Source organism: Clupea harengus, chromosome 2, assembly GCF_900700415.2.
Source record: "Clupea harengus chromosome 2, Ch_v2.0.2, whole genome shotgun sequence".
In the NCBI taxonomy this organism is placed as follows: Eukaryota; Metazoa; Chordata; class Actinopteri; order Clupeiformes; family Clupeidae; genus Clupea; species Clupea harengus.
In genome coordinates, this window is record NC_045153.1 from 24,729,154 (window position 1) to 24,741,870 (window position 12,717).

Genomic DNA, 12,717 nt, shown 5'->3' on the forward strand with positions numbered 1-12,717 from the left:
CCCTCCTCCTTGGGGCTGAGCTCAACTAATGGAATTATCCAGGTCAACCCCATTCATCAATCTCCAATTAACATTGCAGAGGCCTGACCTTCACATAAACAGAAGTGCCAGGTAACCTGCAAGTCTGACAAAGATCATGCCACCACTCACCACTCAATGTGTTCTGCTGTCAGCTTAATTCCCACCACATACAGTCCCTTTCTGACATGCGATGGTCACCTCTGAGGTCAGAGGGCAAAAGCGGGGGGACGAGGGGATGCTAATGAAATGTGGGGAAGAATAAAAAAAAAAAAATTAAAAACCACACACATTCTTTCAGATGTGCATGAATCTTATAGCGAAGACTACATGGAAATAGCTGTGTTGATTATTAACAGCGCCCATGAGACGCACAAGTACAGTACATTCAGGAGGCGTTGCTAGGAAACGCTACTGGCTGGTGAGTCAATGAGCGAGCCACTGCTGCTCAGGCAGTCACAATGGAACAGACAGCACAGCATCCGCGCAGCAATTGCAGCCCGGTCACTGCAATTATGCTAATTAATACAATCTTCACTGTCACTCTGAGCAGAAAAAAAGATGTGTTCTGTTCCACAAAGCAACACCTCCCACTTTAATCTGGTGAATGATATCTGACTATAGGTCACTGCTTTTGTGACACACATACACATATAGACAAACACACAAACACACAGCTGTTTGTGCACATACTCATATGAATATAAACTCTGGTCAAGACTATAGTGGTAAAAGTGATATTCAGCTCATGGCTGAGTTGTACTTTATTTTTGCGCAGGCAGAGCACTTCGGATTAATGTTTCACATGATTTATATTCCATCCACAGATTGACCCAAGCGCTCACCTGAGAATCGCAGCTCCCTCTTCCAGAAACTTTCCTCTGTAATCACACCTGTTTAAATGAAATCACATGCATACACACACACTAGAGGAAAGTGAAATAGGAGAGGCATGATTGAAATCAATTGTGGAATTGTGTTTGCACAAATGGATGACAAACACATTGCAAGATCAATGTTACACAGAAGTATGAGATAGGAAAGGTTGAGCAGCTGTTCTGTGGGATCAAGCTTGTGATGATCAGACAAACCTATCAAGTGTGTGGTTACTCGTGAACCCATACGTGTGTGTTGAGTGTCTTGCGCATGTCATGGTGTGCATTTTTGCAATCTCTCCATGCCTCTCTGAATGCATGTGTGAACAGTGTATAGGTGCTTACATTTTACAGACGGATTCTGTGTAGCAGTTAATGGAGCATTTCTGATGAAGCATTGCTGATTAGGTCTGACAAGTGTTGCAGATGTCGCACCTGGCGTACAGGATGCTGAGGTCACTCTCCTGTTTGGGTTTCTCACCTCTCTCCACCAACCAAGGAGACCTCAATGTGTGACACGAGAAACTTGCAAGATTATCATCGGGCAAAGGCTCCAAATGTGTTGTTTTGGGAAAGTACATTGAAATATCAAACTTGTCTCACAGACAGTTACATTAAACATTTTCTTCCCTAAGCAGAAAAAATCTTGCATTTGTAACTTTCAGTCAGACAACAAATGACCCTGTTCAGTGAAATAAAACAAAACGGCTATTCATACAGGACTACAAGTAATTCACAAAATCCTCCCTTGGAGGTGTCTATGTATTTTAATATAGTGTCAGATGCTCATCTTCAGCCAACATTTCCAAACACCATCCAGTTCCAGCAGAGATAAGGTAGATAATACCTCAGCTCAGATGGAAGCACACTCCCGACTGCTTGTGCACATACAGTGACCTCAGAGTAGAGTGCCACAATAGCAAATCCAAAGACACTATAGTGGAGGCAATTCCACATAGTGTGCTCAGCCATTAATTGTGCTGTAGTCTCTGGAAATAATCACAGTTCTTGGAACAGCTTCAGAAAAGGTAGTGGAAAGAACATGTGGGTTGGTAAACATACGATGTGAGGGAAGACGGTAGCAACCTGAGAATTCTGCGGACAGAATTAATTAAAAGGTAAGACGCCAGACGTGTAAACAAAAGCTGGGCAGTACCAGGTGGCTTCTCGTTTTCCTGGTCTGCAATATTTTGTTTCACATCTGGGGAAATGCACTCTGCAGAAGTGAAATGGCTGGGCACTAAGGGCCTATTACCGCACCTGCAGATTGGTCCTTCCCTGTGCAGCAGACTTTGGGATTTACACTCATGGGAAATAAACTAAAAGCTCCGAAGAAGGCCATCTGAGGCATTAATTATAAAATTCATTTTGCAGTGCAAATGCTCCAGCTTTTCGCTACTAATACAACATGTGCCATTCCAAACATTGCTTTCATGGACTCATTTTCAACTAGCCTTAGTGCAGCGGTTCCAACGTGTGGGAACCAGTGCCTTGTGTTACAACCAGCTAAAATAGCTACTGGACAGAAAAAACACTGAGGGACAGAATTACATTAAACTAATTAATACCTCTGCAGAGCTAACCTTGTAAGTTCCAACTCAAGGCTTTCCTCTCTTCCTTCCCGCTGCTCTGTAAAGCATATGTGTGGGAAAAGAGTCTACTAAATGGCTAAATGCAAAGTGGTCTTAATGAGTGAAAAACTGTGAGTGGATGAATGCGCTGTCTCGCTCAGCGCCAATCTCATCTCGTTAATAACTAATCTCTGACACAGTGCCAGCGGCGTTTGGGTAGATCTTACATTGTGTTGAGCCTAAAAAATACTGTGTAAACATATAAATAAATATATATATAAGAGCAGGTAATTAAGATCACTCTGACCTACGCTGTGCACTTCCCTACTGATGGTGAGCTCATAATGCTGTCAGAGTGGCTCCCTGGGGAACGTGGGGTGTTTAGAGCGCTACGCACGACAGAAAATCTGAACACTGAAAAGTATGAGAGAATTTTCATCCACAGGGTATAAGCCAGTTACCGACACCATTCTGTCTCTCTCTTTGCTTTAAAATGCAGGACCTCTCATGTCGGTTCAGAGCGGTGGTCATTTTTTACAGGGAACAAGTTGAGATATTTTTGTAAATCGCAGGCATTGTTTGAATTAAAGCAGTCTTACTCTATTAAGCAAACTAACATAAGGATTTAGAAAAGACTTAAGGCTGTTGAAAACCAACATTCAGTTCTTGTCACATTTCGAAAGTCACAATACCGTGCACAGCACAGTTTATTGTTCATTCAACCCCTGAGCGGTATGCAATTGGTTCTAGCTGGAAGTAAATCTTTAGCCCTCTTAAAAATACACCACCTCAAATAAATGTGATGCTTCCTAATAAGCCAATGCTTATAGGCATGACATGATGCTTACCATCGAGGTGCATTTTGAATTGAAGATTTCTGTATTTTCACACACTCAGCAGGAGTTGATTCATTCTTTGACATGTACATAAGACAGAATTATCTGAGTGATTTTCCCAGGGCCATCAAAACAGTGTGACAATTTCACCCTCTACTGGGCAACAGAAGAACTTTCTTTTTCTACGGTGGAAGTGCACATCAATAACTCTCTCTCGAAATGTATTGAAAATATAATGGCGCTTAATTGTAATTGTACCATTTTAGCACACTGGTTTGATTTCAGTAAAATTATGAGATAATTGGTCCAGGAAACTATTATGTCTCCCTTGTCTGTGATATAGCAAACTGGACTCAAGATATTCATACGGACCTATTCAGTTTTAATTGTTTTCAACAAGTGACATTTGACAAGTGGTTTGACAAATAGGGTTGACGTAAATTATTATTACTATTTAGGCTCAATTAAATGCACACGTGGCATTAAATTAACACAATTCAAAGGAAGCATGAAAGCAACAGAGGCCACAAAATATGTATTAATAAATGCTATGTTATGCCTACAAGAATATAATTAGAAAGTCTACAAGCATCACAGAACTCATAATTCTAAATTCAGAGAAATAGAATGTTGAATCGTGATATATACTGCCCCTAGTGGCTCCCAAAAGTATTCCATGTCACACGATTGCATTGTTTCTTACAAGGACACCCATTTTAAGAGCCGTCTTGGCTCATTTTTTGCACAGATTATAGTCTGGACATTTTCACTATGATGTATTTGGTCTGCCAGATTTATATCTATCCAGTCAATGAGCTATGGAGAGAGGGTGATGCGATTACTGTCATGTCATTTCCAACATTTATTCACAATGCCCAGGACACACAAATTAATCCCTATGAAGGATCCCTATGTCACACATTGAACTAAATAAAAACACAACACACTAAACTGAATGAGACATAGGGTTGAATAGGTTGCCATTTTTGTGCTTCACCATACACAAAACAAAAGGTCCCATCTTTTCAAAACGTATCTTACTAAATTAACTGCTTATTGGAAAGTAAGCAGTAGGGTAGTTGGGTTTGGGGGTTTGCCCTCAACTTTTTTTATTTAGATTTTGTTATTTATTTATTTAATTTGTATGCTCTTTTTCTTTTAAAAATCTTTAATTTTTCTATGTTCTTTAATGCCCTTTACCCATTATGTTCTGTTATCTGCTCATTTGAAAAGCACTTTGAATTGCCAATGTGTATGAATTGAGCTGTATAAATGAACTTTCCTTGCCTTATCTCAACCTGCAGGCAAACCAAGTCACCTTCTGGTGTGTCCACAGTCCACAGCTGCCAGCGAGGCAAAGGAGCAGAGGGCTTAACAGAAGAGGCGGCGCACCAGCATCGGTCAATGGACCACCAGCCCAGCCACGGCCTCCGCGGGAGCCGCCAGCTGCAGAGGCAGGCCCAGCACACCTGTGCCGTCCTCAGCCCCATTGGACACCACCGCTCACCTCACTGTCTCCTGCATGGCCAGGCCAAGCCACCCAGCCAGTGCCTCCTCCTCCTCTTCTTCACTCCCCCTCTTCATCCACTGGTAATTACCCGATTTCAAACAATAGTATCATCACTCTTCATTTCTTCTTTTCTTTTTTTACAATAGCAAAAAAAGCAAATCATTTTGTGAGTGTTACAATTTTATATTAAACGTTAATTTAATTATCTACCCCTAGAAAAGAAGGCTTCGGCACTGCCATCGGATGATCTTAGGGTTTGTAGTGTACATAGGGTTTCATTGACTATCAATAGCTGTCCAAATCCAAATCTTGAATAGTATTTCTCTAACCAGCTAGAAGAAAAGGGAAAAGTAGCTGGAGGGGACAGACATGCAGTCATGGCACAGAATGGAGGTAGAAGTTGTTACCATTGAAGATATTAAGAAATTACAAGATGGGTGAGTTGAGAGTTTTTCCTCTTTTATATATGTTCTTTCTGTTAGACACGTGTGGCAATTGAGGAAACACTAACCCACCAGGAGAGGGCGGCATTGTGCCATGGGTGTTCTGTCCCCTGTGTGAGTTTGGCGCACCCGTGCCCGCATTATGTCCAGACTTGCCAGTGAATGCTGATGTGTGTGTGAGTGTGAGTGTGTGTGTGTGTGTGTAAATTTAAATCATCATGTCTTTGTCTTGTTGTCTTTGTTCTTTTTATTATCTAATTATCTTGTAAATATTGTAAATAGCTGTAAATAAACACTCAATTCCATCCTAACGCTTTATGAGTGCAGTCATTACTATGTATAAATTGTTACATATGCTTACGTCAATCATTATGTGGCATAATGAATATTTTGTAACCCTTTATGAATGTGTTTATAATGTTTTATGGATACGGGGTAAAGTCTTACCGAATTCTTTTTTTTTTTTAAAGGGTATTTTTGTCGCTCCTTATTTCATATTACTCCTTACTTCACCTTACCCCTCCACCCTTTCATTTACATGCAATTTGGATGTTGACTTTTGGGGTGCAACTCCCACTAGTGGTGTACTTCATTCTCACCAACGTACAAACTAGGCTCATCTTCCTTTACCATCACGTTGTTTCATTATTATTATTATTGTTGTTATTATTTAGTGTCACGTGGGCAATTTAGTTTGCTATTTGTGGTTTCAATTCACTTCACAGTGGTTTAATATATTATGGCTTTCAGCCATCTATTCCTCTCAGTGGGTGTATACTGAGATTACTAGTATCATTTCAAAATAAAAAATGTGCATATTCATCACTCTGTCTTTACAGAATTTCCTATCCCTTTTTAAAACTTTTTCACTGTTGATTAAACAGGATAAGTCATTCCTTCACCGCTTCACTCACACAAATTGCATGCTCATTCTCACATCACCACTCACTCAATTATCAAGTTAGACGATAACAACCAGTTCGCCCTGCCTTCTGCAGTTTGTGATTTTTAGTTTTGCTTAAGCATTGTCATTCTGTATTCACATTGCATAGTTATTATTGTTGGTTTATACTTCCATCTTTCTTGCTCAGGCTTGTAGGACCCTTCACACATCACACATACATTACATAAAGGCACATTTTCCAACATTCATCTTCACATTCACATTCATGTACACAGCAGGAAGGAGGCTATCTAGGGGGAAGGAGTCCAAATGCTACAGGAGAACTTGAATTCTCACACAAACCATTTGAATACTAATGAGTTAAGACTCAGATATTTGCTCTTACTGAGAGTACATAACCAGGGACATGGGTAACAGAGTAAGATGATACAAAATAACGTCAGCACTCTGTTCATGTCTGACACAACAGGAAAACAGCAATATTCGGTTCTATCACTTGTCAACTGTCACACAGATCATCAGTCTCACAAAACAAAATCGGCTGCCTCAAGGTTTATAACTTCCTTCCTCAAAGTCTCTCAGGATAGCACGACCACCACCGCCACAGAAGGTGTCAAATAAATTGTTATTCCTATACTCACACCACTGCAGACACACATGGGTCTGTTGTGAATTACCTTTTATATTAAGGCAACACTTTACTTCAATTATTAGCCCATGGGTTATCACAAATTCAATTTAGAACCTCAGTCTGTGATGGTAGACTGGAAGACTATCCGTTCATTCTTCCTTGCCTTGCCCTACCCTGCCACCTCACATGAAGGGTAGGTTGTATGTTTCTGACGCTTTCTTCAATGTTTAAATGTGCTGAATAACCCATCTTCAACCCATCAACCCTAGGAATGCCCAAACTCTACAAACAATGAAGACGTGCTCTGAAGCAGTTCTCAGCTGGCAGGGGAGGGACGAGCCAATTTCCCACTATTCAGACTATTTAAAGGTGGTTTCTTCCCTTTGCGTCGCACCTCTATGGCCCTGCTCTGCAGAGTTGAATTGATCACGGAGATGAGCGATGGTATGTTTGCTTGCCAAGAGTGTGTGCTTTAGATTGTTTTCTTAAAGTATTTCCGGTCATTTGGCATTTTCTGACGTACATGAGCCCGCTGTAGATATTAACATATTGTATGTTAGGTGTGTGCAGCAGGCTTCCTATACTGATCTGATTTTCCTTTATTTTTACCAGGATGGCTTTGTGGCAGCTTCCCCTCTTCCGGGTTTGTGTTCCTAGACCTTGACTCACACAGGCAATATGGGTCTTGTAGTTATGGTGGTGCTTCGCTGGCCACTGGTAACATTTCTAGCAATATCTAGGTTTTCTGTGTTTTAGGTGTGGCCATCAGTTGTTGCTGTATTGCTGGGCTAACTGTTGGCTTTCCTGCCTATGGTAAATGGGTCAACTGGTATTTAGTCTGATCTAGTCTCGTTGGGTCTGACCTGTTTCCAGTGACAGTAAGGGTAATAGCCTGAATTCCTGATGTAACACACTCTCTGGCAGTAGAGGGTGATTAGCTGCTAGAGATCATTTTCATTTGTGTGTGTGTGTGTGTGTGCATATGTGCGACAGTAGCCACACCTTATTCACCGATTTCTCATATCTCGCAGTTGCAGCGTACCGCATGGCGTGGTTAATCCTCTGAGCAGTGAGTGAGTGAGTGGCTCCAGTTGGCTTTTTACTGATCAATTAAATAAATCTTTTCAGTATTAATCGCGTCTCCCGTCTGTCTGTTATTGTGCCTGCTTTTGTGTAGCCTAGGTGGAAGATTTCTGATACGGTAGAGGGTAAATGATCCAAACCCCAAGACCACCCGGTTACATACTCAATTATAAGGATTACTCAACAAGCAGTTTTAGGGTACTCTTTCCATGTTAAACTGTCTTTAACCTCCCCAGTCAGCTTTGGGGTTTAACAGTTTTCTCTTTCACCTTCACATTCGTTCTTTTTTCCAGCAGTCATTTTAAATTTCAAACCCAGCAGCCTGTTCCTTCACCTCCCATCGTTCCAGTTCATAGTCTCTTTGTCTTTTACCCTGAAAAGGACAATTGGTTTCTTCTCTTCTTGCACTCATAAGTACGTTTGATAATTTTACAATCTGATCTTTGATGTTGATGTTATATGCAGCCTGGAAATAATAAGTTATTATTTATTAAGTTCCCTAATAAGTAGCTTGGAACTGAAAATGTTCATGCAGAGGGCCCCTGGGACCATGAGTCACAATGACAACAACATTTTAATAAAAACAACTCTGTTTGTTACAATAGAGTTACTACATCAACATATACAACTTTGTACAGCATACAATAACTGACAACCTATGCTAAATCAATAAGCAACTGAACAAAACCTTAAACATAAAAACTGACTAGAGTATTTACATTTCAGAGAGAAAGGGGTGCATGGTGCGGAAAAGGGCAATGGTATGTGTCTGCACAACAGGTGACCGCCAGGGAACACATCACAGTACACTGTTGTGCGAGTGCAACTGGGCAAAGCATTCCACCCTTTATTATTTTCCCCACATGCCTCCCCAGTGCCTCCTATGTCCTGGACGGACCCCAAGACAGTATGGCATGTCCGAGAAGGAGTACATGGACAGTCTCGAAGGAGGCAGTAGACTTCTGCTTGGGCAACACCATCCATCTCCTGTAGCCACCAGACCTGTCTGTCTTTGGGCCACTGAAGACAGCGCTCAGTACCCTAGCATCTGGGGAGATCTGGTGATGGGAAAGCGGCAGTTGCCCACCGTATTTAAAATGGCCTATCCCAAGGCTGGGACAGCGTCCAACATAAAGGAGGGTTTCCAAAGAACAGGCCTCTTCCCACTGGACAGGTTGGCAGTGGATTCTTCACAGGTACAAAATAATAAAGATCCCAATTAACCATTGCTTAGATTAGAACACTATCCATGTTAAAATGTTAAAAATCAATATGAACAGATATCATTACCTTTTTCACCGATGCTGCCCCCTGCCCTACATGCCACAAGCGGCCAAGTCCTCTGGGGCTGGATGGTGTAAACCCCGGAGGGACTGACAAATATTCTGCTCCCTCTGCGGTTTGAGAGGCCAGCCCAGTCCCAGCGAGGGTAATCACCTCGAGTATACCATCCTCCTGCAGGAAAAGAAGAGGAAGAGAAGCAACAGCAGAAAATACTTTCAGCAGTGGCCACAGTTGTGGAGGACCCAGAACAGCATTTTTGTATTTTTACAGTGTGTTACATGTTTGTATTGTGTAAGGCCCTTTAAGAAAATAATTTATTGTTTTAATGCCTTTCTTGTATTGATAATGCTATGTGGTTGAAGTTCCTACTGTGTGCCGTGTGTGCTTGAAGTATCTACAATTACCATGATGCCTTTTCCCCTTGTTTGGTAACAATGTATGTTTCCTGAGGGAATTATTATTATTTTTTTCAATGTTGTACCCAATCCTGTGTGAGGAGGAGAGGTAGTTTTTTTTATTCAGGCTAGTTGGATTTTAGGAGGCAGGAATTGGAAGTCTTCTGCCTGCTACAGAGAGGATTATCAGAGTTGTTCACGATAGACACTGGCAACGACGACACCTGAGACTTAGCTCATTTTTGTAACAAGCGTTAGCTTACCTATTTAACTTCGTCTACGGTGCCTGTTGAAGAAAGGCTCGAGGGAAGTTTTGGCGCTAGGTTCACCGTCATAGAGCTGATAGCTGAAGTTAGTAAGTTAGCCTCCATGAACTTCATCCTGTCTCTCAAGCGTCATGGACTACTGAATTCGCGATGAGCCTGCTACCAGGTTTACGACTGTAATAGCGAGAATGAATGTTTATTTCATTTTGTATTGGATTTCATTCTCCAATGGGAGTACAAAGAATTCCGGATTTCTTCACGTGCACCAAGGTAATGGGCCCAAACCTAGTCTTGCAAGCTTGCTAACCTGAATAGAGACGTACCGAACTGGTTTGTTGTGTTAAATGTATTTTTACATTGTATGCAGTGTTAACTTCAACTTAAATTTTTCAATCTAATGTAAGTTTTCTTTTTTTTGGCTTCCCTTAGCGGAGTTTATCACGCCATTTTGCGTTTATTGGGTTGCTTAAATACAAGTGAAGAGCATTGGGTTGCAAGAGTTCTCTGATACTTTTCAGTTTATCACGTACATGTGTGCTAAGGTGACATAAATTATGTTTAACTTCTAATTTTATATTGCAGGTTTCCATAATGGCTTACCTGTCACTTATATACATTTTACACACAATATCTTTATTTAATTTGTACAGTAACACTATGCAACAAGTTGACACTTTTTGAGGTATGGTTTTATGGGCAACTAGTTTTGATGTCATCCTCAAATTCATTTTGATAGCATATGGTCATGTGAAGGACAGATAAACACCGGTGTCTTTCCCACTAGCCATCCAGGATATGTAGGTCTGTAGGTCCAGGCTGGAACACCTTGCAAAAATGGAAGAAAAGTTTTCACAGCATGACTTTGCCAGCTGCCAAAAGACCAGTTAGACCACATTTACACATAGCCGTCCGGGAGGACGACTTCTTTCTCGAAGTTTTCCCACCAAACAGCAGTTTGCCCTGGTCGGATCCAAAACCGTCGGCGGCAACGTTGGCAGGCAATGTAGCCTACGTCTTGGGAGTGAAAGCAGTAGAAAGACTGCTGACCTCCGTGCAGTTCTTCGCCTCTGCTCCTCCATATAGAAAAGCAGTTGTGTTTGTAAATACAAACAGGCGTTTGCATTAACGTAAATAAATGAGCACTACCTTAACAGCATCCATGATCAGTAAGCAAACTAACTGTAAACATAGGACGCTCACATGATGCGATGTATTTTTAGTCGCATACTGTGACGTTTGAGAACCTAAAACTCCGTTTGACCTAGTTCACACGCAAACACAAAAACGGAGTTTTCAGAAATCTCCACTTTGGCCAGAGTTTTTAGAAATGATCGTTTTCCGTGATAAAACCTCCGTTTTCGTGTAAATGAAAGGCCAAAACGCATGAAAATATATGCGTTTTCCCATCGTGTAAACGGGGTCTTAGTGTGTTGGCAAGCTTCTGTCGGTGTCAACTGTAATGTTGGTGGTGTTTGCAAGGTTTTTGCATGGCTTTTAGGTAGTTTTGGAACAGAACTCCTTTTTGCTGCTTTAAAGGGAAAATAAACGTCTCCTATTTGTTAAATTCCATCAGAGTGTGCCATTGAATCACTATTGAACTAATATTACTGATAATATGAGCTTCTCTTTGCATTTACTTCTTCCATCGTAACAAATTCAAACTCATTCAAACAAAAAGTGCAGCTGTGTTGTCACTGAATAATGAAAAATGACTTGCCCTCTGTTCCAGGATATTTTTGGTGTGGCTTCTCAGACTTCAACGTCATGATCCCGCCCTCACAGCAGAACGCCCTCTTGGATAAAGGTAATTTAGTTGATGCCAAACAACTTGCGATGCATATTTGCATACTTATCACATGGTCTGGAACACATGGAAACATACGTTTACATGGAAATGAAAACCATTTAAATGAATGAGTGGATTCAGTCAGGCTTAATAGCTGTTCCCCCGAACTACCAAGAAACAATCAACATAATAAAACAATGTAACCATAAAAACAAACAGAAATCTGATGTGAAGCCAACAGTAGTTAGTTCCACTTGCCTTCAGGGTCACAACAAAATCTACAATGTACATACACCGAGTTCTGCAAAGATATATAAATGGGGTTTCTTCCGATTATGGGGCTTGAAAAGAAGATCATCAGAAATCAGAAGACTTAAAAAAAGAATCAGCAATCAGAAAAAGGAAAAGTGACTGTTCTTTGGTGGTGGCTCAATGATTGTGTGGCTTTCTATGTGATGCTGCAGTAATACTGTAATATCAAACTATAAAACTGTGTTCTGTTTGTTATGGCTGTGCATTATGTCTATCCTTGTTGGGTTTAAGATGCACCTGATTGCTTATTCCAAACATCTGGATCACACATGGATCTTTGACAGGTATTAGTGTGTAGAAGCCAGCAATACTAACCACTACACAACCAACAAAAAACATCCCCAATTAATGCATTTTCAATGGGAAAGAAGTAATTAAAACAAAACCAGCAGAAATATCAATTAGCCGAGTACAAGCACATTACAATGCATTAGGATTGACCTGTTAGCACTGCAATGGAAACTGTGAGAGTTGAAACGGGTCCAAAAAAAGGAAATAATAATAACTAGAGATGCAGTTCCACAAGAAAATGCGAAGTGCGATTGCACAACAGCTGCAAATGACAGATTATACAGCTCCAATGCTGATTATTATTATAACTGAGCATACAGCACACACTAGGCTTTATGATGAATTCAAAATGAGTTGACAGTCTTCATTTATTAAATCAGTGCGTTCCACAGATATATGAGAGAGCTAAACAGAATACTTGGTTGAGAAAGCAAGACTTATTTTAGTTGAAAGATAACTATGCCAAGATACAGGCCACGAGTGGGGCTAGTGAAAACAACATATTCCTTTTT

General features: G+C 40.8%; 1 long non-coding RNA gene across 1 annotated transcript; it reads right to left on the reverse strand.

The window, feature by feature from the left end:
- Positions 1-8,399: 8,399 nt before the first annotated feature.
- LOC116223218 lies at positions 8,400-9,944 on the reverse strand. Its single transcript, XR_004164979.2, has 3 exons — positions 9,814-9,944; positions 9,162-9,326; positions 8,400-9,059 (listed from the first exon to the last, which is right to left on the reverse strand). It is a non-coding gene; the product is annotated as an uncharacterized LOC116223218 (long non-coding RNA).
- Between the last annotated feature and the right edge of the window lie 2,773 nt (positions 9,945-12,717).